Genomic DNA, 23,889 nt, shown 5'->3' on the forward strand with positions numbered 1-23,889 from the left:
CCCATCTTCTTAATCCCTTCGTGTCTGGCTGGACCTTGAGGCTGTGTCTGTGTCTGGGCCAAATTGTGCAGAGTGCTGCCGGGAAGATACAGGCGCTTGGGTCCTCCTCAAGGGAAGTTCTGTCCGGTCATAAGCCCAAGGGTGGCATTTTCAGGTCATGAGGTAGTTCTATATGTAGGCTTCTGAGGTTCCTCCGTTGTGTTTTCTGTAGTGGTTGTCCCGAGTGGCCTTCCCACCCACAGTGTCGGAGGGCTCCCTTTTATGCACCTCCTCCCCTGCGTGTGTTTTTGGCTGGCTGTTAATGAGGACCCTTCCGACTGGTGTGAGGTGGGGCCTCGTAGCACTTGTGATGTGCCTTTCGCGAATAGTCAGGGATGCTGAGCATTTCTTTCATGTGCTTGTCCTCCATCTGTGCACCTTCTTGGGAGAGACGTCTCCTCAGGTCTCTTGCCCATAGTTCAGTTGGGTGGGTGGTTGCTTCCTGCTCTCTGTTTGGTTGGCTTTCCCTTTGGCGTTGAGGCGTTGTTTGTATGTTTTACAGCTGGAGCCCCTGAGCGCTGCATCGTTTGGAAGCATTTTCTCGCGTGGGTTTAGGGTGTCCTTCTTTGTAAGGGTTCCGTGGCCATGCCAAAGCTTGTCTGGTGGCTTAGGTCCCATGGGCTTATGTATGCTTTTATTTCTGTTGCCTTGGGAGACCGGCCTGGAAACGTTTTGTGCAGTTGACCTCAGAGCCTTTATGGCCTGTGTCGTCTTCTAGGAGTTTGATGGCGTCGTCTCTTCCATTGAAGGCTTTAGGCCAGGGAGAGTGTGCTTCAGTGCATGGCATGAGGGGGTCTTGCGGGTTCATTGATCTCCATGTGGCTCTACATCTTTCTCAGTAGTGCGTGCTGAGAAGACTGTCTTGTGCCCCTCTTTAGGCTCTTGGCCCCTGTGTCGAAGAGGCACTGACCTTCAGGGCATGGGCCTCCTTCTGGGTTCTCTGTTCCGTTCCCTCGGCCTGTGTGTCTGTTGTGGTACCAGGATGAGAGTGTCTGGATTCCTGCCTCTGTGTAATCATGCCTGCAGGGTGGGAGAATGATGGCTCCTGCTAGGTTTGTGTTCCTCATGATGGCTTTGGCATGCTGGCACGCTTTTAGCTTTGCATGTAGGCTTTCTGGATTTTCTGTCCTCGTCCTGTGCAACATGTCATGGGTACGTTGGTGGGGATTGCGTTGACTAGTGTAGATTGCTTTCGGCTGTATGGCCGTTGGTACCATATTCATTCCTCCGACCTAGGCGCATGGCACATGGTTCCATTTCTCTGAGTCCACGTTCATGTCCTAGATTAACGTTTGAGGACCCTCAGTCTGTCACCTCACGGGTGAGGGTTGTTCCTAGTTCCTAGGTCTGTGCTTATTGGGGTGCGATTTTAAGGGAGTCGTAGTTCTGTATTCCTTTTCTAATGTTTCACTTTGAGTAGGCACAAGGGTCACCGATTTCTGAAGGTGACCCTTGCCTCGTGCTGCTCGGCTGAATGTGTTGATCAGTCCGTGCAGCTTTCGGGTTGAGTCCTTAGGGTTGTCTGCATGGAACGTCGTGTCCTCGGCAGACCATGGCGATTGAGGTTCTTCTCTTGCCCTCTGGATCCCTTTCATTGCTTTGGTTTCTGTGATTGCTCTGGTGGCTAGGACGCCCAATAATACAGTGTTGAACGAAAGGGGTGCGAGTGGGCATCCGCCCCTTGTTCCAGCTTTGAGTGTGCGGGCTTTCCGCTTTTCTCCATCGAGTGATTATTGTGGCTGTGGGTTTGTCATAAGTGGCTTTTCTTCTGTTCAGGTGTCTTCGCTCCTGACCGCCTGTGGTAGAGGTTTTCTTCGTTGTTTGTTCGTGTGTTTGTTTTGGTTTGTGTTGCATCCCGAAAGGATGGATGGTGGACGTGCCAAGTGCCTTCTCGGCCTCAATTGAGACAATCGGGTGGTTTCTGACTTATTTTTGGGTGATTGTGACGTCGACTGCTTTGCGTAGGTGGACCCCTCCCTGTGAAGCTGGGGTGAATCCCCCTTGGGCGTGGGCGGATGATCATTTTTCTGGGTGGTTGGATGGGTCGGCTCCAACTGTGTTGAGAGGTTTTGCGTCTCTTTGCACCCCGTGTCCTGGCCTGTGAGGGTCTGTTTTGGTGTTGTCTTTGTCTGGTGTCGGTATTTGGGGGATGGTGGCATCTGAGCATGTCTCTGGAGTGTTCCTCCTTCTTCGACCCTTTGGAAAAGTTTAAGGAGACCGGGTAGTGGGGTTAGTTTGGGTGTGTCTTTGGAGGTTTGGTAGAGTTCGCCATGAAACCTTCTGGTCCTGGGCTTTGGGGTACATAGGGAGTGTTTTTATGCCATCTTGAGTTTCATTTCTGGTGATCGGCCTGCTGAACTGATCTATTTGTTCTTGACTGAGGCGTGGCGGGCTCCCAGTCTCTGGAAAGTTGTCCATTGTTTCTAGGTTGTACGATGCGTTGGCCTACAGATGTTCGCGGGATGGATGCATGTTTCAATCATGGTTTTGTTTCTACCCCTGGAATATCCATGTTGATTTCTCCCTTTCCATTACTTCTTTTTTGGAATCGGGGGTTTGGGGGCCTCCCCATCTTAGCGGGTCAGGCCAGGTGTTTGTCGCTTGTGCCTGCCTTTGCAAAGGCTCAGCTCTTGCTGGTATTGCTATTGCTGTTGCGTTTTGCACCTCTAGTTGCTCGATTTCCTCTCTGGCATGTAGGGTGTCCTTCCCTTTTGCTTGTGTTTGGTCTTTGTTCTCTAACGCATGTGGCTGGTGGCTTCAGTTGGCGCTGCGTGCTGTTTGCTCTTTTTGAGGAAGGCTGTGTAGCTTCCCATGACGCACTGCCTGTGGGGCAGCCCCGAGAAGTTGTGGGGTTGGGTCGTCCTTGTCGTTGGTCTAGAGGTGGATTTTAATTTCCTCTTTGGTTTCCTCATTGTCCCAGCTTAGTGTTTCTACCCTGCGTGTCATCAGTCTTTTATTATCCCTTTTCCTGTCGTTCATTTACATTTTCTTGCCACTGTGTTCGGAGGTGTTAGGTGACATGATTTCGGAGCTCTTGCGTTTGTTGAGGTTGGTTTTGTGCCCTGACATGTGGGCCATGCCTCCTTGAGATCGATAGGTGTGCACTTGCAGATGAGGTATAATGTGCTTGTTTGGGATGTACCGTCCTGCCCAGGGACCATACAATGGGAAAAGACCATCAGTCGAGTCTCACGTTTCTCTTGTGTCCTTTGGGATCCGTGTTAGCCGCTTGCTTTTCTGTCCAGAGCATCCGTGCATTGTTGTGTGCGGGGCGTGGAAATCTCCTGCTCCTGTGGTTATACCCATCAGTTCCTCCTGCCATGTCGGATAGGATTTGTCGAATGTAGCCATGGGTTCCTCTCTGAGGGGCACAGGTGTGGATGATTGTCATGTCCTCTTCTGAGATTTATGCTTTTATCGCTGAACAGGGTCCGTCGGTGTCTTTCTTGGTGGGCTCCTTTTGTGCTGTGTTTGTGGCTTAAAAGGTGTCCGTTGTGTCCCTTCAGAGTGGGTTTACCGTGTCCTGTCATTTCCTGAAAGACAGCAACGTGACCCAATCGCACATACCCATGGACAGGATTTCTATTTTACGTGTGCATCCTCATGCTCCGCATTAAGGGACTAGAACGCCTTCCCAGGGCTACCCCCCAGGATCTCATTGCGTCTCCTTTCCCAACAGCCTTACTGTGCATCATTAAACACGGGTTCCGGTCCTCCCAACCGCCTCCCACTCCCTCTGGGCCACCCCCATCTCTTGCCCAAGTGGCATTTCCTTTTCCGAGCAAAGGTTCATTTGAGGCACGTATTCACCCCCGGGAAGAAGGGGCGGTATCATGCAGTTTGGGTGGCTATCTCTTTCGGACGTAGCTCACTTTGTGTGAGGGCTCTAGTTCCATCCATGGTGCTGCCAGGGGCATTCGTCTGTACTTTTTACGGCCGAGTAGGACTCCCTCGTGGATGTGGGTACAGCCCATCTTCTTAATCCCTTCGTGTCTCGCTGGACCTTGAGGCTGTGTCTGTGTCTGGGCCAAATTGTGCAGAGTGCTGCCGGGAAGATACAGGCGCTTGGGTCCTCCTCAAGGGAAGTTCTGTCCGGTCATAAGCCCAAGGGTGGCATTTTCAGGTCATGAGGTAGTTCTATATGTAGGCTTCTGAGGTTCCTCCATTGTGTTGTCTGTAGTGGTTGTCCTGAGTGGCCTTCCCACCCACAGTGTCGGAGGGCTCCCTTTTATGCACCTCCTCCCCTGCGTGTGTTTTTGGCTGGCTGTTAATGAGGACCCTTCCGACTGGTGTGAGGTGGGGCCTCGTAGCACTTGTGATGTGCCTTTCGCGAATAGTCAGGGATGCTGAGCATTTCTTTCATGTGCTTGTCCTCCATCTGTGCACCTTCTTGGGAGAGACGTCTCCTCAGGTCTCTTGCCCATAGTTCAGTTGGGTGGGTGGTTGCTTCCTGCTCTCTGTTTGGTTGGCTTTCCCTTTGGCGTTGAGGCGTTGTTTGTATGTTTTGCAGCTGGAGCCCCTGAGCGCTGCATCGTTTGGAAGCATTTTCTCGCGTGGGTTTAGGGTGTCCTTCTTTGTAAGGGTTCCGTGGCCATGCCAAAGCTTGTCCGGTGGCTTAGGTCCCATGGGCTTATGTATGCTTTTATTTCTGTTGCCTTGGGAGACCGGCCTGGAAACGTTTTGTGCAGTTGACCTCAGAGCCTTTATGGCCTGTGTCGTCTTCTAGGAGTTTGATGGCGTCGTCTCTTCCATTGAAGGCTTTAGGCCAGGGAGAGTGTGCTTCAGTGCATGGCATGAGGGGGTCTTGCGGGTTCATTGATCTCCATGTGGCTCTACATCTTTCTCAGTAGTGCGTGCTGAGAAGACTGTCTTGTGCCCCTCTTTAGGCTCTTGGCCCCTGTGTCGAAGAGGCACTGACCTTCAGGGCATGGGCCTCCTTCTGGGTTCTCTGTTCCGTTCCCTCGGCCTGTGTGTCTGTTGTGGTGCCAGGACGAGAGTGTCTGGATTCCTGCCTCTGTGTAATCATGCCGGCAGGGTGGGAGAATGATGGCTCCTGCTAGGTTTGTGTTCCTCATGATGGCTTTGGCATGCTGGCACGCTTTTAGCTTTGCATGTAGGCTTTCTGGATTTTCTGTCCTCATCCTGTGCAACATGTCATGGGTACGTTGGTGGGGATTGCGTTGACTAGTGTAGATTGCTTTCGGCTGTATGGCCGTTGGTACCATATTCATTCCTCCGACCTAGGCGCATGGCACATGGTTCCATTTCTCTGAGTCCACGTTCATGTCCTAGATTAACGTTTGAGGAGCCTCAGTCTGTCACCTCACAGGTGAGGGTTGTTCCTAGTTCCTAGGTCTGTGCTTGTTGGGGTGCGATTTTAAGGGAGTCGTAGCTCTGTATTCCTTTTCTAATGTTTCACTTTGAGTAGGCACAAGGGTCACCGATTTCTGAAGGTGACCCTTGCCTCGTGCTGCTCGGCTGAATGTGTTGATCAGTCCGTGCAGCTTTCGGGTTGAGTCCTTAGGTTTGTCTGCATGGAACGTCGTGTCCTCGGCAGACCATGGCGATTGAGGTTCTTCTCTTGCCCTCTGGATCCCTTTCATTGCTTTGGTTTCTGTGATTGCTCTGGTGGCTAGGATGCCCAATAATACAGTGTTGAACGAAAGGGGTGCGAGTGGGCATCCGCCCCTTGTTCCAGCTTTGAGTGTGCGGGCTTTCCGCTTTTCTCCATCGAGTGATTATTGTGGCTGTGGGTTTGTCATAAGTGGCTTTTCTTCTGTTCAGGTGTCTTCGCTCCTGACCGCCTGTGGTAGAGGTTTTCTTCGTTGTTTGTTCGTGTGTTTGTTTTGGTTTGTGTTGCATCCCGAAAGGATGGATGGTGGACGTGCCAAGTGCCTTCTCGGCCTCAATTGAGACGATCGGGTGGTTTCTGACTTATTTTTGGGTGATTGTGACGTCGACTGCTTTGCGTAGGTGGACCCCTCCCTGTGAAGCTGGGGTGAATCCCCCTTGGGCGTGGGCGGATGATCATTTTTCTGGGTGGTTGGATGGGTCGGCTCCAACTGTGTTGAGAGGTTTTGCGTCTCTTTGCACCCCGTGTCCTGGCCTGTGAGGGTCTGTTTTGGTGTTGTCTTTGTCTGGTGTCGGTATTTGGGGGATGGTGGCATCTGAGCATGTCTCTGGAGTGTTCCTCCTTCTTCGACCCTTTGGAAAAGTTTAAGGAGACCGGGTAGTGGGGTTAGTTTGGGTGTGTCTTTGGAGGTTTGGTAGAGTTCGCCATGAAACCTTCTGGTCCTGGGCTTTGGGGTACATAGGGAGTGTTTTTATGCCATCTTGAGTTTCATTTCTGGTGATCGGCCTGCTGAACTGATCTATTTGTTCTTGACTGAGGCGTGGCGGGCTCCCAGTCTCTGGAAAGTTGTCCATTGTTTCTAGGTTGTACGATGCGTTGGCCTACAGATGTTCGCGGGATGGATGCATGTTTCAATCATGGTTTTGTTTCTACCCCTGGAATATCCATGTTGATTTCTCCCTTTCCATTACTTCTTTTTTGGAATCGGGGGTTTGGGGGCCTCCCCATCTTAGCGGGTCAGGCCAGGTGTTTGTCGCTTGTGCCTGCCTTTGCAAAGGCTCAGCTCTTGCTGGTATTGCTATTGCTGTTGCGTTTTGCACCTCTAGTTGCTCGATTTCCTCTCTGGCATGTAGGGTGTCCTTCCCTTTTGCTTGTGTTTGGTCTTTGTTCTCTAACGCATGTGGCTGGTGGCTTCAGTTGGCGCTGCGTGCTGTTTGCTCTTTTTGAGGAAGGCTGTGTAGCTTCCCATGACGCACTGCCTGTGGGGCAGCCCCGAGAAGTTGTGGGGTTGGGTCGTCCTTGTCGTTGGTCTAGAGGTGGATTTTAATTTCCTCTTTGGTTTCCTCATTGTCCCAGCTTAGTGTTTCTACCCTGCGTGTCATCAGTCTTTTATTATCCCTTTTCCTGTCGTTCATTTACAGTTTCTTGCCACTGTGTTCGGAGGTGTTAGGTGACATGATTTCGGAGCTCTTGCGTTTGTTGAGGTTGGTTTTGTGCCCTGACATGTGGGCCATGCCTCCTTGAGATCGATAGGTGTGCACTTGCAGATGAGGTATAATGTGCTTGTTTGGGATGTACCGTCCTGCCCAGGGACCATACAATGGGAAAAGACCATCAGTCGAGTCTCACGTTTCTCTTGTGTCCTTTGGGATCCGTGTTAGCCGCTTGCTTTTCTGTCCAGAGCATCCGTGCATTGTTGTGTGCGGGGCGTGGAAATCTCCTGCTCCTGTGGTTATACCCATCAGTTCCTCCTGCCATGTCGGATAGGATTTGTCGAATGTAGCCATGGGTTCCTCTCTGAGGGGCACAGGTGTGGATGATTGTCATGTCCTCTTCTGAGATTTATGCTTTTATCGCTGAACAGGGTCCGTCGGTGTCTTTCTTGGTGGGCTCCTTTTGTGCTGTGTTTGTGGCTTAAAAGGTGTCCGTTGTGTTCCTTCAGAGTGGGTTTACCGTGTCCTGTCATTTCCTGAAAGACAGCAACGTGACCCAATCGCACATACCCATGGAGAGGATTTCTATTTTACGTGTGCATCCTCATGCTCCGCATTAAGGGACTAGAACGCCTTCCCAGGGCTACCCCCCAGGATCTCATTGCGTCTCCTTTCCCAACAGCCTTACTGTGCATCATTAAACACGGGTTCCGGTCCTCCCAACCGCCTCCCACTCCCTCTGGGCCACCCCCATCTCTTGCCCAAGTGGCATTTCCTTTTCCGAGCAAAGGTTCATTTGAGGCACGTATTCACCCCCGGGAAGAAGGGGCGGTATCATGCAGTTTGGGTGGCTATCTCTTTCGGACGTAGCTCACTTTGTGTGAGGGCTCTAGTTCCATCCATGGTGCTGCCAGGGGCATTCGTCTGTACTTTTTACGGCCGAGTAGGACTCCCTCGTGGATGTGGGTACAGCCCATCTTCTTAATCCCTTCGTGTCTCGCTGGACCTTGAGGCTGTGTCTGTGTCTGGGCCAAATTGTGCAGAGTGCTGCCGGGAAGATACAGGCGCTTGGGTCCTCCTCAAGGGAAGTTCTGTCCGGTCATAAGCCCAAGGGTGGCATTTTCAGGTCATGAGGTAGTTCTATATGTAAGCTTCTGAGGTTCCTCCGTTGTGTTTTCTGTAGTGGTTGTCCCGAGTGGCCTTCCCACCCACAGTGTCGGAGGGCTCCCTTTTATGCACCTCCTCCCCTGCGTGTGTTTTTGGCTGGCTGTTAATGAGGACCCTTCCGACTGGTGTGAGGTGGGGCCTCGTAGCACTTGTGATGTGCCTTTCGCGAATAGTCAGGGATGCTGAGCATTTCTTTCATGTGCTTGTCCTCCATCTGTGCACCTTCTTGGGAGAGACGTCTCCTCAGGTCTCTTGCCCATAGTTCAGTTGGGTGGGTGGTTGCTTCCTGCTCTCTGTTTGGTTGGCTTTCCCTTTGGCGTTGAGGCGTTGTTTGTATGTTTTACAGCTGGAGCCCCTGAGCGCTGCATCGTTTGGAAGCATTTTCTCGCGTGGGTTTAGGGTGTCCTTCTTTGTAAGGGTTCCGTGGCCATGCCAAAGCTTGTCTGGTGGCTTAGGTCCCATGGGCTTATGTATGCTTTTATTTCTGTTGCCTTGGGAGACCGGCCTGGAAACGTTTTGTGCAGTTGACCTCAGAGCCTTTATGGCCTGTGTCGTCTTCTAGGAGTTTGATGGCGTCGTCTCTTCCATTGAAGGCTTTAGGCCAGGGAGAGTGTGCTTCAGTGCATGGCATGAGGGGGTCTTGCGGGTTCATTGATCTCCATGTGGCTCTACATCTTTCTCAGTAGTGCGTGCTGAGAAGACTGTCTTGTGCCCCTCTTTAGGCTCTTGGCCCCTGTGTCGAAGAGGCACTGACCTTCAGGGCATGGGCCTCCTTCTGGGTTCTCTGTTCCGTTCCCTCGGCCTGTGTGTCTGTTGTGGTACCAGGATGAGAGTGTCTGGATTCCTGCCTCTGTGTAATCATGCCTGCAGGGTGGGAGAATGATGGCTCCTGCTAGGTTTGTGTTCCTCATGATGGCTTTGGCATGCTGGCACGCTTTTAGCTTTGCATGTAGGCTTTCTGGATTTTCTGTCCTCGTCCTGTGCAACATGTCATGGGTACGTTGGTGGGGATTGCGTTGACTAGTGTAGATTGCTTTCGGCTGTATGGCCGTTGGTACCATATTCATTCCTCCGACCTAGGCGCATGGCACATGGTTCCATTTCTCTGAGTCCACGTTCATGTCCTAGATTAACGTTTGAGGACCCTCAGTCTGTCACCTCACGGGTGAGGGTTGTTCCTAGTTCCTAGGTCTGTGCTTATTGGGGTGCGATTTTAAGGGAGTTGTGTTTCTGTATTCCTTTTCTAATGTTTCACTTTGAGTAGGCACAAGGGTCACCGATTTCTGAAGGTGACCCTTGCCTCGTGCTGCTCGGCTGAATGTGTTGATCAGTCCGTGCAGCTTTCGGGTTGAGTCCTTAGGTTTGTCTGCATGGAACGTCGTGTCCTCGGCAGACCATGGCGATTGAGGTTCTTCTCTTGCCCTCTGGATCCCTTTCATTGCTTTGGTTTCTGTGATTGCTCTGGTGGCTAGGACGCCCAATAATACAGTGTTGAACGAAAGGGGTGCGAGTGGGCATCCGCCCCTTGTTCCAGCTTTGAGTGTGCGGGCTTTCCGCTTTTCTCCATCGAGTGATTATTGTGGCTGTGGGTTTGTCATAAGTGGCTTTTCTTCTGTTCAGGTGTCTTCGCTCCTGACCGCCTGTGGTAGAGGTTTTCTTCGTTGTTTGTTCGTGTGTTTGTTTTGGTTTGTGTTGCATCCCGAAAGGATGGATGGTGGACGTGCCAAGTGCCTTCTCGGCCTCAATTGAGACGATCGGGTGGTTTCTGACTTATTTTTGGGTGATTGTGACGTCGACTGCTTTGCGTAGGTGGACCCCTCGCTGTGAAGCTGGGGTGAATCCCCCTTGGGCGTGGGCGGATGATCATTTTTCTGGGTGGTTGGATGGGTCGGCTCCAACTGTGTTGAGAGGTTTTGCGTCTCTTTGCACCCCGTGTCCTGGCCTGTGAGGGTCTGTTTTGGTGTTGTCTTTGTCTGGTGTCGGTATTTGGGGGATGGTGGCATCTGAGCATGTCTCTGGAGTGTTCCTCCTTCTTCGACCCTTTGGAAAAGTTTAAGGAGACCGGGTAGTGGGGTTAGTTTGGGTGTGTCTTTGGAGGTTTGGTAGAGTTCGCCATGAAACCTTCTGGTCCTGGGCTTTGGGGTACATAGGGAGTGTTTTTATGCCATCTTGAGTTTCATTTCTGGTGATCGGCCTGCTGAACTGATCTATTTGTTCTTGACTGAGGCGTGGCGGGCTCCCAGTCTCTGGAAAGTTGTCCATTGTTTCTAGGTTGTACGATGCGTTGGCCTACAGATGTTCGCGGGATGGATGCATGTTTCAATCATGGTTTTGTTTCTACCCCTGGAATATCCATGTTGATTTCTCCCTTTCCATTACTTCTTTTTTGGAATCGGGGGTTTGGGGGCCTCCCCATCTTAGCGGGTCAGGCCAGGTGTTTGTCGCTTGTGCCTGCCTTTGCAAAGGCTCAGCTCTTGCTGGTATTGCTATTGCTGTTGCGTTTTGCACCTCTAGTTGCTCGATTTCCTCTCTGGCATGTAGGGTGTCCTTCCCTTTTGCTTGTGTTTGGTCTTTGTTCTCTAACGCATGTGGCTGGTGGCTTCAGTTGGCGCTGCGTGCTGTTTGCTCTTTTTGAGGAAGGCTGTGTAGCTTCCCATGACGCACTGCCTGTGGGGCAGCCCCGAGAAGTTGTGGGGTTGGGTCGTCCTTGTCGTTGGTCTAGAGGTGGATTTTAATTTCCTCTTTGGTTTCCTCATTGTCCCAGCTTAGTGTTTCTACCCAGTGTGTCATCAGTCTTTTATTATCCCTTTTCCTGTCGTTCATTTACATTTTCTTGCCACTGTGTTCGGAGGTGTTAGGTGACATGATTTCGGAGCTCTTGCGTTTGTTGAGGTTGGTTTTGTGCCCTGACATGTGGGCCATGCCTCCTTGAGATCGATAGGTGTGCACTTGCAGATGAGGTATAATGTGCTTGTTTGGGATGTACCGTCCTGCCCAGGGACCATACAATGGGAAAAGACCATCAGTCGAGTCTCACGTTTCTCTTGTGTCCTTTGGGATCCGTGTTAGCTGCTTGCTTTTCTGTCCAGAGCATCCGTGCATTGTTGTGTGCGGGGCGTGGAAATCTCCTGCTCCTGTGGTTATACCCATCAGTTCCTCCTGCCATGTCGGATAGGATTTGTCGAATGTAGCCATGGGTTCCTCTCTGAGGGGCACAGGTGTGGATGATTGTCATGTCCTCTTCTGAGATTTATGCTTTTATCGCTGAACAGGGTCCGTCGGTGTCTTTCTTGGTGGGCTCCTTTTGTGCTGTGTTTGTGGCTTAAAAGGTGTCCGTTGTGTCCCTTCAGAGTGGGTTTACCGTGTCCTGTCATTTCCTGAAAGACAGCAACGTGACCCAATCGCACATACCCATGGAGAGGATTTCTATTTTACGTGTGCATCCTCCTGCTCCGCATTAAGGGACTAGAACGCCTTCCCAGGGCTACCCCCCAGGATCTCATTGCGTCTCCTTTCCCAACAGCCTTACTGTGCATCATTAAACACGGGTTCCGGTCCTCCCAACCGCCTCCCACTCCCTCTGGGCCACCCCCATCTCTTGCCCAAGTGGCATTTCCTTTTCCGAGCAAAGGTTCATTTGAGGCACGTATTCACCCCCGGGAAGAAGGGGCGGTATCATGCAGTTTGGGTGGCTATCTCTTTCGGACGTAGCTCACTTTGTGTGAGGGCTCTAGTTCCATCCATGGTGCTGCCAGGGGCATTCGTCTGTACTTTTTACGGCCGAGTAGGACTCCCTCGTGGATGTCGGTACAGCCCATCTTCTTAATCCCTTCGTGTCTGGCTGGACCTTGAGGCTGTGTCTGTGTCTGGGCCAAATTGTGCAGAGTGCTGCCAGGAAGATACAGGCGCTTGGGTCCTCCTCAAGGGAAGTTCTGTCCGGTCATAAGCCCAAGGGTGGCATTTTCAGGTCATGAGGTAGTTCTATATGTAGGCTTCTGAGGTTCCTCCGTTGTGTTTTCTGTAGTGGTTGTCCCGAGTGGCCTTCCCACCCACAGTGTCGGAGGGCTCCCTTTTATGCACCTCCTCCGCTGCGTGTGTTTTTGGCTGGCTGTTAATGAGGACCCTTCCGACTGGTGTGAGGTGGGGCCTCGTAGCACTTGTGAGGTGCCTTTCGCGAATAGTCAGGGATGCTGAGCATTTCTTTCATGTGCTTGTCCTCCATCTGTGCACCTTCTTGGGAGAGACGTCTCCTCAGGTCTCTTGCCCATAGTTCAGTTGGGTGGGTGGTTGCTTCCCGCTCTCTGTTTGGTTGGCTTTCCCTTTGGCGTTGAGGCGTTGTTTGTATGTTTTGCAGCTGGAGCCCCTGAGCGCTGCATCGTTTGGAAGCATTTTCTCGCGTGGGTTTAGGGTGTCCTTCTTTGTAAGGGTTCCGTGGCCATGCCAAAGCTTGTCCGGTGGCTTAGGTCCCATGGGCTTATGTATGCTTTTATTTCTGTTGCCTTGGGAGACCGGCCTGGAAACGTTTTGTGCAGTTGACCTCAGAGCCTTTATGGCCTGTGTCGTCTTCTAGGAGTTTGATGGCGTCGTCTCTTCCATTGAAGGCTTTAGGCCAGGGAGAGTGTGCTTCAGGGCATGGCATGAGGGGGTCTTGCGGGTTCATTGATCTCCATGTGGCTCTACATCTTTCTCAGTAGTGCGTGCTGAGAAGACTGTCTTGTGCCCCTCTTTAGGCTCTTGGCCCCTGTGTCGAAGAGGCACTGACCTTCAGGGCATGGGCCTCCTTCTGGGTTCTCTGTTCCGTTCCCTCGGCCTGTGTGTCTGTTGTGGTACCAGGACGAGAGTGTCTGGATTCCTGCCTCTGTGTAATCATGCCTGCAGGGTGGGAGAATGATGGCTCCTGCTAGGTTTGTGTTCCTCATGATGGCTTTGGCATGCTGGCACGGTTTTAGCTTTGCATGTAGGCTTTCTGGATTTTCTGTCCTCGTCCTGTGCAACATGTCCTGGGTACGTTGGTGGGGATTGCGTTGACTAGTGTAGATTGCTTTCGGCTGTATGGCCGTTGGTACCATATTCATTCCTCCGACCTAGGCGCATGGCACATGGTTCCATTTCTCTGAGTCCACGTTCATGTCCTAGATTAACGTTTGAGGAGCCTCAGTCTGTCACCTCACGGGTGAGGGTTGTTCCTAGTTCCTAGGTCTGTGCTTGTTGGGGTGCGATTTTAAGGGAGTCGTAGTTCTGTATTCCTTTTCTAATGTTTCACTTTGAGTAGGCACAAGGGTCACCGATTTCTGAAGGTGACCCTTGCCTCGTGCTGCTCGGCTGAATGTGTTGATCAGTCCGTGCAGCTTTCGGGTTGAGTCCTTAGGGTTGTCTGCATGGAACGTCGTGTCCTCGGCAGACCATGGCGATTGAGGTTCTTCTCTTGCCCTCTGGATCCCTTTCATTGCTTTGGTTTCTGTGATTGCTCTGGTGGCTAGGACGCCCAATAATACAGTGTTGAACGAAAGGGGTGCGAGTGCGCATCCGCCCCTTGTTCCAGCTTTGAGTGTGCGGGCTTTCCGCTTTTCTCCATCGAGTGATTATTGTGGCTGTGGGTTTGTCATAAGTGGCTTTTCTTCTGTTCAGGTGTCTTCGCTCCTGACCGCCTGTGGTAGAGGTTTTCTTCGTTGTTTGTTCGTGTGTTTGTTTTGGTTTGTGTTGCATCCCGAAAGGATGGATGGTGGACGTGCCAAGTGCCTTCTCGGCCTCAATTGAGACGATCGGGTGGTTTCTGACTTATTTTTGGGTGATTGTGACGTCGACTGCTTTGCGTAGGTGGACCCCTCCCTGTGAAGCTGGGGTGAATCCCCCTTGGGCGTGGGCGGATGATCATTTTTCTGGGTGGTTGGATGGGTCGGCTCCAACTGTGTTGAGAGGTTTTGCGTCTCTTTGCACCCCGTGTCCTGGCCTGTGAGGGTCTGTTTTGGTGTTGTCTTTGTCTGGTGTCGGTATTTGGGGGATGGTGGCATCTGAGCATGTCTCTGGAGTGTTCCTCCTTCTTCTACCCTTTGGAAAAGTTTAAGGAGACCGGGTAGTGGGGTTAGTTTGGGTGTGTCTTTGGAGGTTTGGTAGAGTTCGCCATGAAACCTTCTGGTCCTGGGCTTTGGGGTACATAGGGAGTGTTTTTATGCCATCTTGAGTTTCATTTCTGGTGATCGGCCTGCTGAACTGATCTATTTGTTCTTGACTGAGGCGTGGCGGGCTCCCAGTCTCTGGAAAGTTGTCCATTGTTTCTAGGTTGTACGATGCGTTGGCCTACAGATGTTCGCGGGATGGATGCATGTTTCAATCATGGTTTTGTTTCTACCCCTGGAATATCCATGTTGATTTCTCCCTTTCCATTACTTCTTTTTTGGAATCGGGGGTTTGGGGGCCTCCCCATCTTAGCGGGTCAGGCCAGGTGTTTGTCGCTTGTGCCTGCCTTTGCAAAGGCTCAGCTCTTGCTGGTATTGCTATTGCTGTTGCGTTTTGCACCTCTAGTTGCTCGATTTCCTCTCTGGCATGTAGGGTGTCCTTCCCTTTTGCTTGTGTTTGGTCTTTCTTCTCTAACGCATGTGGCTGGTGGCTTCAGTTGGCGCTGCGTGCTGTTTGCTCTTTTTGAGGAAGGCTGTGTAGCTTCCCATGACGCACTGCCTGTGGGGCAGCCCCGAGAAGTTGTGGGGTTGGGTCGTCCTTGTCGTTGGTCTAGAGGTGGATTTTAATTTCCTCTTTGGTTTCCTCATTGTCCCAGCTTAGTGTTTCTACCCTGCGTGTCATCAGTCTTTTATTATCCCTTTTCCTGTCGTTCATTTACAGTTTCTTGCCACTGTGTTCGGAGGTGTTAGGTGACATGATTTCGGAGCTCTTGCGTTTGTTGAGGTTGGTTTTGTGCCCTGACATGTGGGCCATGCCTCCTTGAGATCGATAGGTGTGCACTTGCAGATGAGGTATAATGTGCTTGTTTGGGATGTACCGTCCTGCCCAGGGACCATACAATGGGAAAAGACCATCAGTCGAGTCTCACGTTTCTCTTGTGTCCTTTGGGATCCGTGTTAGCCGCTTGCTTTTCTGTCCAGAGCATCCGTGCATTGTTGTGTGCGGGGCGTGGAAATCTCCTGCTCCTGTGGTTATACCCATCAGTTCCTCCTGCCATGTCGGATAGGATTTGTCGAATGTAGCCATGGGTTCCTCTCTGAGGGGCACAGGTGTGGATGATTGTCATGTCCTCTTCTGAGATTTATGCTTTTATCGCTGAACAGGGTCCGTCGGTGTCTTTCTTGGTGGGCTCCTTTTGTGCTGTGTTTGTGGCTTAAAAGGTGTCCGTTGTGTTCCTTCAGAGTGGGTTTACCGTGTCCTGTCATTTCCTGAAAGACAGCAACGTGACCCAATCGCACATACCCATGGAGAGGATTTCTATTTTACGTGTGCATCCTCCTGCTCCGCATTAAGGGACTAGAACGCCTTCCCAGGGCTACCCCCCAGGATCTCATTGCGTCTCCTTTCCCAACAGCCTTACTGTGCATCATTAAACACGGGTTCCGGTCCTCCCAACCGCCTCCCACTCCCTCTGGGCCACCCCCATCTCTTGCCCAAGTGGCATTTCCTTTTCCGAGCAAAGGTTCATTTGAGGCACGTATTCACCCCCGGGAAGAAGGGGCGGTATCATGCAGTTTGGGTGGCTATCTCTTTCGGACGTAGCTCACTTTGTGTGAGGGCTCTAGTTCCATCCATGGTGCTGCCAGGGGCATTGGTCTGTACTTTTTACGGCCGAGTAGGACTCCCTCGTGGATGTGGGTACAGCCCATCTTCTTAATCCCTTCGTGTCTGGCTGGACCTTGAGGCTGTGTCTGTGTCTGGGCCAAGTTGTGCAGAGTGCTGCCGGGAAGATACAGGAGCTTGGGTCCTCCTCAAGGGAAGTTCTGTCCAGTCATAGGCCCAAGGGTGGCATTTTCAGGTCATGAGGTAGTTCTATATGTAGGCTTCTGAGGTTCCTCCGTTGTGTTTTCCGTAGTGGTTGTCCCGAGTGGCCTTCCCACCCACAGTGTCGGAGGGCTCCCTTTTATGCACCTCCTCCGCTGCGTGTGTTTTTGGCTGGCTGTTAATGAGGACCCTTCCGACTGGTGTGAGGTGGGGCCTCGTAGCACTTGTGATGTGCCTTTCGCGAATAGTCAGGGATGCTGAGCATTTCTTTCATGTGCTTGTCGTCCTTCTGTGCACCTTCTTGGGAGAGACGTCTCCTCAGGTCTCTTGCCCATAGTTCAGTTGGGTGGGTGGTTGCTTCCCGCTCTCTGTTTGGTTGGCTTTCCCTTTGGCGTTGAGGCGTTGTTTGTATGTTTTGCAGCTGGAGCCCCTGAGCGCTGCATCGTTTGGAAGCATTTTCTCGCGTGGGTTTAGGGTGTCCTTCTTTGTAAGGGTTCCGTGGCCATGCCAAAGCTTGTCCGGTGGCTTAGGTCCCATGGGCTTATGTATGCTTTTATTTCTGTTGCCTTGGGAGACCGGCCTGGAAACGTTTTGTGCAGTTGACCTCAGAGCCTTTATGGCCTGTGTCGTCTTCTAGGAGTTTGATGGCGTCGTCTCTTCCATTGAAGGCTTTAGGCCAGGGAGAGTGTGCTTCAGGGCATGGCATGAGGGGGTCTTGCGGGTTCATTGATCTCCATGTGGCTCTACATCTTTCTCAGTAGTGCGTGCTGAGAAGACTGTCTTGTGCCCCTCTTTAGGCTCTTGGCCCCTGTGTCGAAGAGGCACTGACCTTCAGGGCATGGGCCTCCTTCTGGGTTCTCTGTTCCGTTCCCTCGGCCTGTGTGTCTGTTGTGGTACCAGGATGAGAGTGTCTGGATTCCTGCCTCTGTGTAATCATGCCGGCAGGGTGGGAGAATGATGGCTCCTGCTAGGTTTGTGTTCCTCATGATGGCTTTGGCATGCTGGCACGCTTTTAGCTTTGCATGTAGGCTTTCTGGATTTTCTGTCCTCATCCTGTGCAACATGTCATGGGTACGTTGGTGGGGATTGCGTTGACTAGTGTAGATTGCTTTCGGCTGTATGGCCGTTGGTACCATATTCATTCCTCCGACCTAGGCGCATGGCACATGGTTCCATTTCTCTGAGTCCACGTTCATGTCCTAGATTAACGTTTGAGGAGCCTCAGTCTGTCACCTCACAGGTGAGGGTTGTTCCTAGTTCCTAGGTCTGTGCTTGTTGGGGTGCGATTTTAAGGGAGTCGTAGTTCTGTATTCCTTTTCTAATGTTTCACTTTGAGTATGCACAAGGGTCACCGATTTCTGAAGGTGACCCTTGCCTCGTGCTGCTCGGCTGAATATGTTGATCAGTCCGTGCAGCTTTCGGGTTGAGTCCTTAGGGTTGTCTGCATGGAACGTCATGTCCTCGGCAGACCATGGCGATTGAGGTTCTTCTCTTGCCCTCTGGATCCCTTTCATTGCTTTGGTTTCTGTGATTGCTTTGGTGGCTAGGACGCCCAATAATACAGTGTTGAACGAAAGGGGTGCGAGTGCGCATCCGCCCCTTGTTCCAGCTTTGAGTGTGCGGGCTTTCCGCTTTTCTCCATCGAGTGATTATTGTGGCTGTGGGTTTGTCATAAGTGGCTTTTCTTCTGTTCAGGTGTCTTCGCTCCTGACCGCCTGTGGTAGAGGTTTTCTTCATTGTTTGATCGTGTGTTTGTTTTGGTTTGTGTTGCATCCCGAAAGGATGGATGGTGGACGTGCCAAGTGCCTTCTCGGCCTCAATTGAGACGATCGGGTGGTTTCTGACTTATTTTTGGGTGATTGTGACGTCGACTGCTTTGCGTAGGTGGACCCCTCCCTGTGAAGCTGGGGTGAATCCCCCTTGGGCGTGGGCAGATGATCATTTTTCTGGGTGGTTGGATGGGTCGGCTCCAACTGTGTTGAGAGGTTTTGCGTCTCTTTGCACCCCGTGTCCTGGCCTGTGAGGGTCTGTTTTGGTGTTGTCTTTGTCTGGTGTCGGTATTTGGGGGATGGTGGCATCTGAGCATGTCTCTGGAGTGTTCCTCCTTCTTCGACCCTTTGGAAAAGTTTAAGGAGACCGGGTAGTGGGGTTAGTTTGGGTGTGTCTTTGGAGGTTTGGTAGAGTTCGCCATGAAACCTTCTGGTCCTGGGCTTTGGGGTACATAGGGAGTGTTTTTATGCCATCTTGAGTTTCATTTCTGGTGATCGGCCTGCTGAACTGATCTATTTGTTCTTGACTGAGGCGTGGCGGGCTCCCAGTCTCTGGAAAGTTGTCCATTGTTTCTAGGTTGTACGATGCGTTGGCCTACAGATGTTCGCGGGATGGATGCATGTTTCAATCATGGTTTTGTTTCTACCCCTGGAATATCCATGTTGATTTCTCCCTTTCCATTACTTCTTTTTTGGAATCTGGGGTTTGGGGGCCTCCCCATCTTAGCGGGTCAGGCCAGGTGTTTGTCACTTGTGCCTGCCTTTGCAAAGGCTCAGCTCTTGCTGGTATTGCTATTGCTGTTGCGTTTTGCACCTCTAGTTGCTCGATTTCCTCTCTGGCATGTAGGGTGTCCTTCCCTTTTGCTTGTGTTTGGTCTTTGTTCTCTAACGCATGTGGCTGGTGGCTTCAGTTGGCGCTGCGTGCTGTTTGCTCTTTTTGAGGAAGGCTGTGTAGCTTCCCATGACGCACTGCCTGTGGGGCAGCCCCGAGAAGTTGTGGGGTTGGGTCGTCCTTGTCTTTGGTCTAGAGGTGGATTTTAATTTCCTCTTTGGTTTCCTCATTATCCCAGCTTAGTGTTTCTACCCTGCGTGTCATCAGTCTTTTATTATCCCTTTTCCTGTCGTTCATTTACAGATTCTTGCCACTGTGTTCGGAGGTGTTAGGTGACATGATTTCGGAGCTCTTGCGTTTGTTGAGGTTGGTTTTGTGCCCTGACATGTGGGCCATGCCTCCTTGAGATCGATAGGTGTGCACTTGCAGATGAGGTATAATGTGCTTGTTTGGGATGTACCGTCCTGCCCAGGGACCATACAATGGGAAAAGACCATCAGTCGAGTCTCACGTTTCTCTTGTGTCCTTTGGGATCCGTGTTAGCCGCTTGCTTTTCTGTCCAGAGCATCCGTGCATTGTTGTGTGAGGGGCGTGGAAATCTCCTGCTCCTGTGGTTATACCCATCAGTTCCTCCTGCCATGTCGGATAGGATTTGTCGAATGTAGCCATGGGTTCCTCTCTGAGGGGCACAGGTGTGGATGATTGTCATGTCCTCTTCTGAGGTTTATGCTTTTATCGCTGAACAGGGTCCGTCGGTGTCTTTCTTGGTGGGCTCCTTTTGTGCTGTGTTTGTGGCTTAAAAGGTGTCCGTTGTGTTCCTTCAGAGTGGGTTTACCGTGTCCTGTCATTTCCTGAAAGACAGCAACGTGACCCAATCACACATACCCATGGACAAGATTTCTATTTTAGGTGTGCATCCTCATGCTCCGCATTAAGGGACTAGAACGCCTTCCCAGGGCTACCCCCCAGGATCTCATTGCGTCTCCTTTCCCAACAGCCATACTGTGCATCATTAACCACGGGTTCCGGTCCTCCCAACCGCCTCCCACTCCCTCTTGGCCACCCCCATCTCTTGCCCAAGTGGCATGTCCTTTTTCCGAGCAAAGGTTCATTTGAGGCACGTATTCACCCCCAGGAAGAAGGGGCGGTATCATGCAGTTTGGGTGGCTATCTCTTTCGGACGTAGTTCACTTCGTGTGAGGGGCTCTAGTTGCATCCATGGTGCTGCCAGGGGCATTGGTCTGTACTTTTTACGGCCGAGTAGGACTCCCTCGTGGATGTGGGTACAGCCCATCTTCTTAATCCCTTCGTGTCTGGCTGGACCTTGAGGCTGTGTCTGTGTCTGGGCCAAGTTGTGCAGAGTGCTGCCGGGAAGATACAGGAGCTTGGGTCCTCCTCAAGGGAAGTTCTGTCCAGTCATAGGCCCAAGGGTGGCATTTTCAGGTCATGAGGTAGTTCTATATGTAGGCTTCTGAGGTTCCTCCGTTGTGTTTTCCGTAGTGGTTGTCCCGAGTGGCCTTCCCACCCACAGTGTCGGAGGGCTCCCTTTTATGCACCTCCTCCCCTGCGTGTGTTTTTGGCTGGCTGTTAATGAGGACCCTTCCGACTGGTGTGAGGTGGGGCCTCGTAGCACTTGTGATGTGCCTTTCGCGAATAGTCAGGGATGCTGAGCATTTCTTTCATGTGCTTGTCCTCCATCTGTGCACCTTCTTGGGAGAGACGTCTCCTCAGGTCTCTTGCCCATAGTTCAGTTGGGTGGGTGGTTGCTTCCCGCTCTCTGTTTGGTTGGCTTTCCCTTTGGCGTTGAGGCGTTGTTTGTATGTTTTACAGCTGGAGCCCCTGAGCGCTGCATCGTTTGGAAGCATTTTCTCGCGTGGGTTTAGGGTGTCCTTCTTTGTAAGGGTTCCGTGGCCATGCCAAAGCTTGTCAGGTGGCTTAGGTCCCATGGGCTTATGTATGCTTTTATTTCTGTTGCCTTGGGAGACCTGCCCGGAAAAGTTTTGTGCAGTTGACCTCAGAGCCTTTATGGCCTGTGTCGTCTTCTAGGAGTTTGATGGCGTCGTCTCTTCCATTGAAGGCTTTAGGCCAGGGAGAGTGTGCTTCAGTGCATGGCGTGAGGGGGTCTTGCGGGTTCATTGATCTCCATGTGGCTCTACATCTTTCTCAGTAGTGCGTGCTGAGAAGACTGTCTTGTGCCCCTCTTTAGGCTCTTGGCCCCTGTGTCGAAGAGGCACTGACCTTCAGGGCATGGGCCTCCTTCTGGGTTCTCTGTTCCGTTCCCTTGGCCTGTGTGTCTGTTGTGGTACCATGATGAGAGTGTCTGGATTCCTGCCTCTGTGTAATCATGCCGGCAGGGTGGGAGAATGATGGCTCCTGCTAGGTTTGTGTTCCTCATGATGGCTTTGGCATGCTGGCACGCTTTTAGCTTTGCATGTAGGCTTTCTGGATTTTCTGTCCTCATCCTGTGCAACATGTCATGGGTACGTTGGTGGGGATTGCGTTGACTAGTGTAGATTGCTTTCGGCTGTATGGCCATTGGTACCATATTCATTCCTCCGACCTAGGCGCATGGCACATGGTTCCATTTCTCTGAGTCCACGTTCATGTCCTAGATTAACGTTTGAGGAGCCTCAGTCTGTCACCTCACGGGTGAGGGTTGTTCCTAGTTCCTAGGTCTGTGCTTGTTGGGGTGCGATTTTAAGGGAGTCGTAGTTCTGTATTCCTTTTCTAATGTTTCACTTTGAGTAGGCACAAGGGTCACCGATTTCTGAAGGTGACCCTTGCCTCGTGCTGCTCGGCTGAATATGTTGATCCGTCCGTGCAGCTTTCAGGTTGAGTCCTTAGGGTTGTCTGCATGGAACGTCGTGTCCTCGGCAGACCATGGCGATTGAGGTTCTTCTCTTGCCCTCTGGATCCCTTTCATTGCTTTGGTTTCTGTGATTGCTCTGGTGGCTAGGACGCCCAATAATACAGTGTTGAACGAAAGGGGTGCGAGTGGGCATCCGCCCCTTGTTCCAGATTTGAGTGTGCGGGCTTTCCGCTTTTCTCCGTCGAGTGATTATTGTGGCTGTGGGTTTGTCATAAGTGGCTTTTCTTCTGTTCAGGTGTCTTCGCTCCTGACCGCCTGTGGTAGAGGTTTTCTTCGTTGTTTGTTCGTGTGTTTGTTTTGGTTTGTGTTGCATCCCGAAAGGATGGATGGTGGACGTGCCAAGTGCCTTCTCGGCCTCAATTGAGACGATCGGGTGGTTTCTGACTTATTTTTGGGTGATTGTGACGTCGACTGCTTTGCGTAGGTGGACCCCTCCCTGTGAAGCTGGGGTGAATCCCCCTTGGGCGTGGGCGGATGATCATTTTTCTGGGTGGTTGGATGGGTCGGCTCCAACTGTGTTGAGAGGTTTTGCGTCTCTTTGCACCCCGTGTCCTGGCCTGTGAGGGTCTGTTTTGGTGTTGTCTTTGTCTGGTGTCGGTATTTGGGGGATGGTGGCATCTGAGCATGTCTCTGGAGTGTTCCTCCTTCTTCGACCCTTTGGAAAAGTTTAAGGAGACCGGGTAGTGGGGTTAGTTTGGGTGTGTCTTTGGAGGTTTGGTAGAGTTCGCCATGAAACCTTCTGGTCCTGGGCTTTGGGGTACATAGGGAGTGTTTTTATGCCATCTTGAGTTTCATTTCTGGTGATCGGCCTGCTGAACTGATCTATTTGTTCTTGACTGAGGTGTGGCGGGCTCCCAGTCTCTGGAAAGTTGTCCATTGTTTCTCGGTTGTACGATGCGTTGGCCTACAGATGTTCGCGGGATGGATGCATGTTTCAATCATGGTTTTGTTTCTACCCCTGGAATATCCATGTTGATTTCTCCCTTTCCATTACTTCTTTTTTGGAATCGGGGGTTTGGGGGCCTCCCCATCTTAGCGGGTCAGGCCAGGTGTTTGTCGCTTGTGCCTGCCTTTGCAAAGGCTCAGCTCTTGCTGGTATTGCTATTGCTGTTGCGTTTTGCACCTCTAGTTGCTCGATTTCCTCTCTGGCATGTAGGGTGTCCTTCCCTTTTGCTTGTGTTTGGTCTTTGTTCTCTAACGCATGTGGCTGGTGGCTTCAGTTGGCGCTGCGTGCTGTTTGCTCTTTTTGAGGAAGGCTGTGTAGCTTCCCATGACGCACTGCCTGTGGGGCAGCCCCGAGAAGTTGTGGGGTTGGGTCGTCCTTGTCGTTGGTCTAGAGGTGGATTTTAATTTCCTCTTTGGTTTCCTCATTGTCCCAGCTTAGTGTTTCTACCCTGCGTGTCATCAGTCTTTTATTATCCCTTTTCCTGTCGTTCATTTACAGATTCTTGCCACTGTGTTCGGAGGTGTTAGGTGACATGATTTCGGAGCTCTTGCGTTTGTTGAGGTTGGTTTTGTGCCCTGACATGTGAGCCATGCCTCCTTGAGATCGATAGGTGTGCACTTGCAGATGAGGTATAATGTGCTTGTTTGGGATGTACCGTCCTGCCCAGGGACCATACAATGGGAAAAGACCATCAGTCGAGTCTCACGTTTCTCTTGTGTCCTTTGGGATCCGTGTTAGCCGCTTGCTTTTCTGTCCAGAGCATCCGTGCATTGTTGTGTGAGGGGCGTGGAAATCTCCTGCTCCTGTGGTTATACCCATCAGTTCCTCCTGCCATGTCGGATAGGATTTGTCGAATGTAGCCATGGGTTCCTCTCTGAGGGGCACAGGTGTGGATGATTGTCATGTCCTCTTCTGAGATTTATGCTTTTATCGCTGAACAGGGTCCGTCGGTGTCTTTCTTGGTGGGCTCCTTTTGTGCTGTGTTTGTGGCTTAAAAGGTGTCCGTTGTGTTCCTTCAGAGTGGGTTTACCGTGTCCTGTCATTTCCTGAAAGACAGCAACGTGACCCAATCACACATACCCATGGACAAGATTTCTATTTTAGGTGTGCATCCTCATGCTCCGCATTAAGGGACTAGAACGCCTTCTCAGGGCTACCCCCCAGGATCTCATTGCGTCTCCTTTCCCAACAGCCATACTGTGCATCATTAACCACGGGTTCCGGTCCTCCCAACCGCCTCCCACTCCCTCTTGGCCACCCCCATCTCTTGCCCAAGTGGCATGTCCTTTTTCCGAGCAAAGGTTCATTTGAGGCATGTATT

Source organism: Sus scrofa, chromosome 1 (assembly GCF_054392235.1).
Source record: "Sus scrofa isolate SSC_HxYL_T2T_F1_AM1 chromosome 1, Sscrofa_HxYL_maternal_Yorkshire_Landrace_v2.0, whole genome shotgun sequence".
Lineage (NCBI taxonomy): Eukaryota > Metazoa > Chordata > Mammalia > Artiodactyla > Suidae > Sus > Sus scrofa.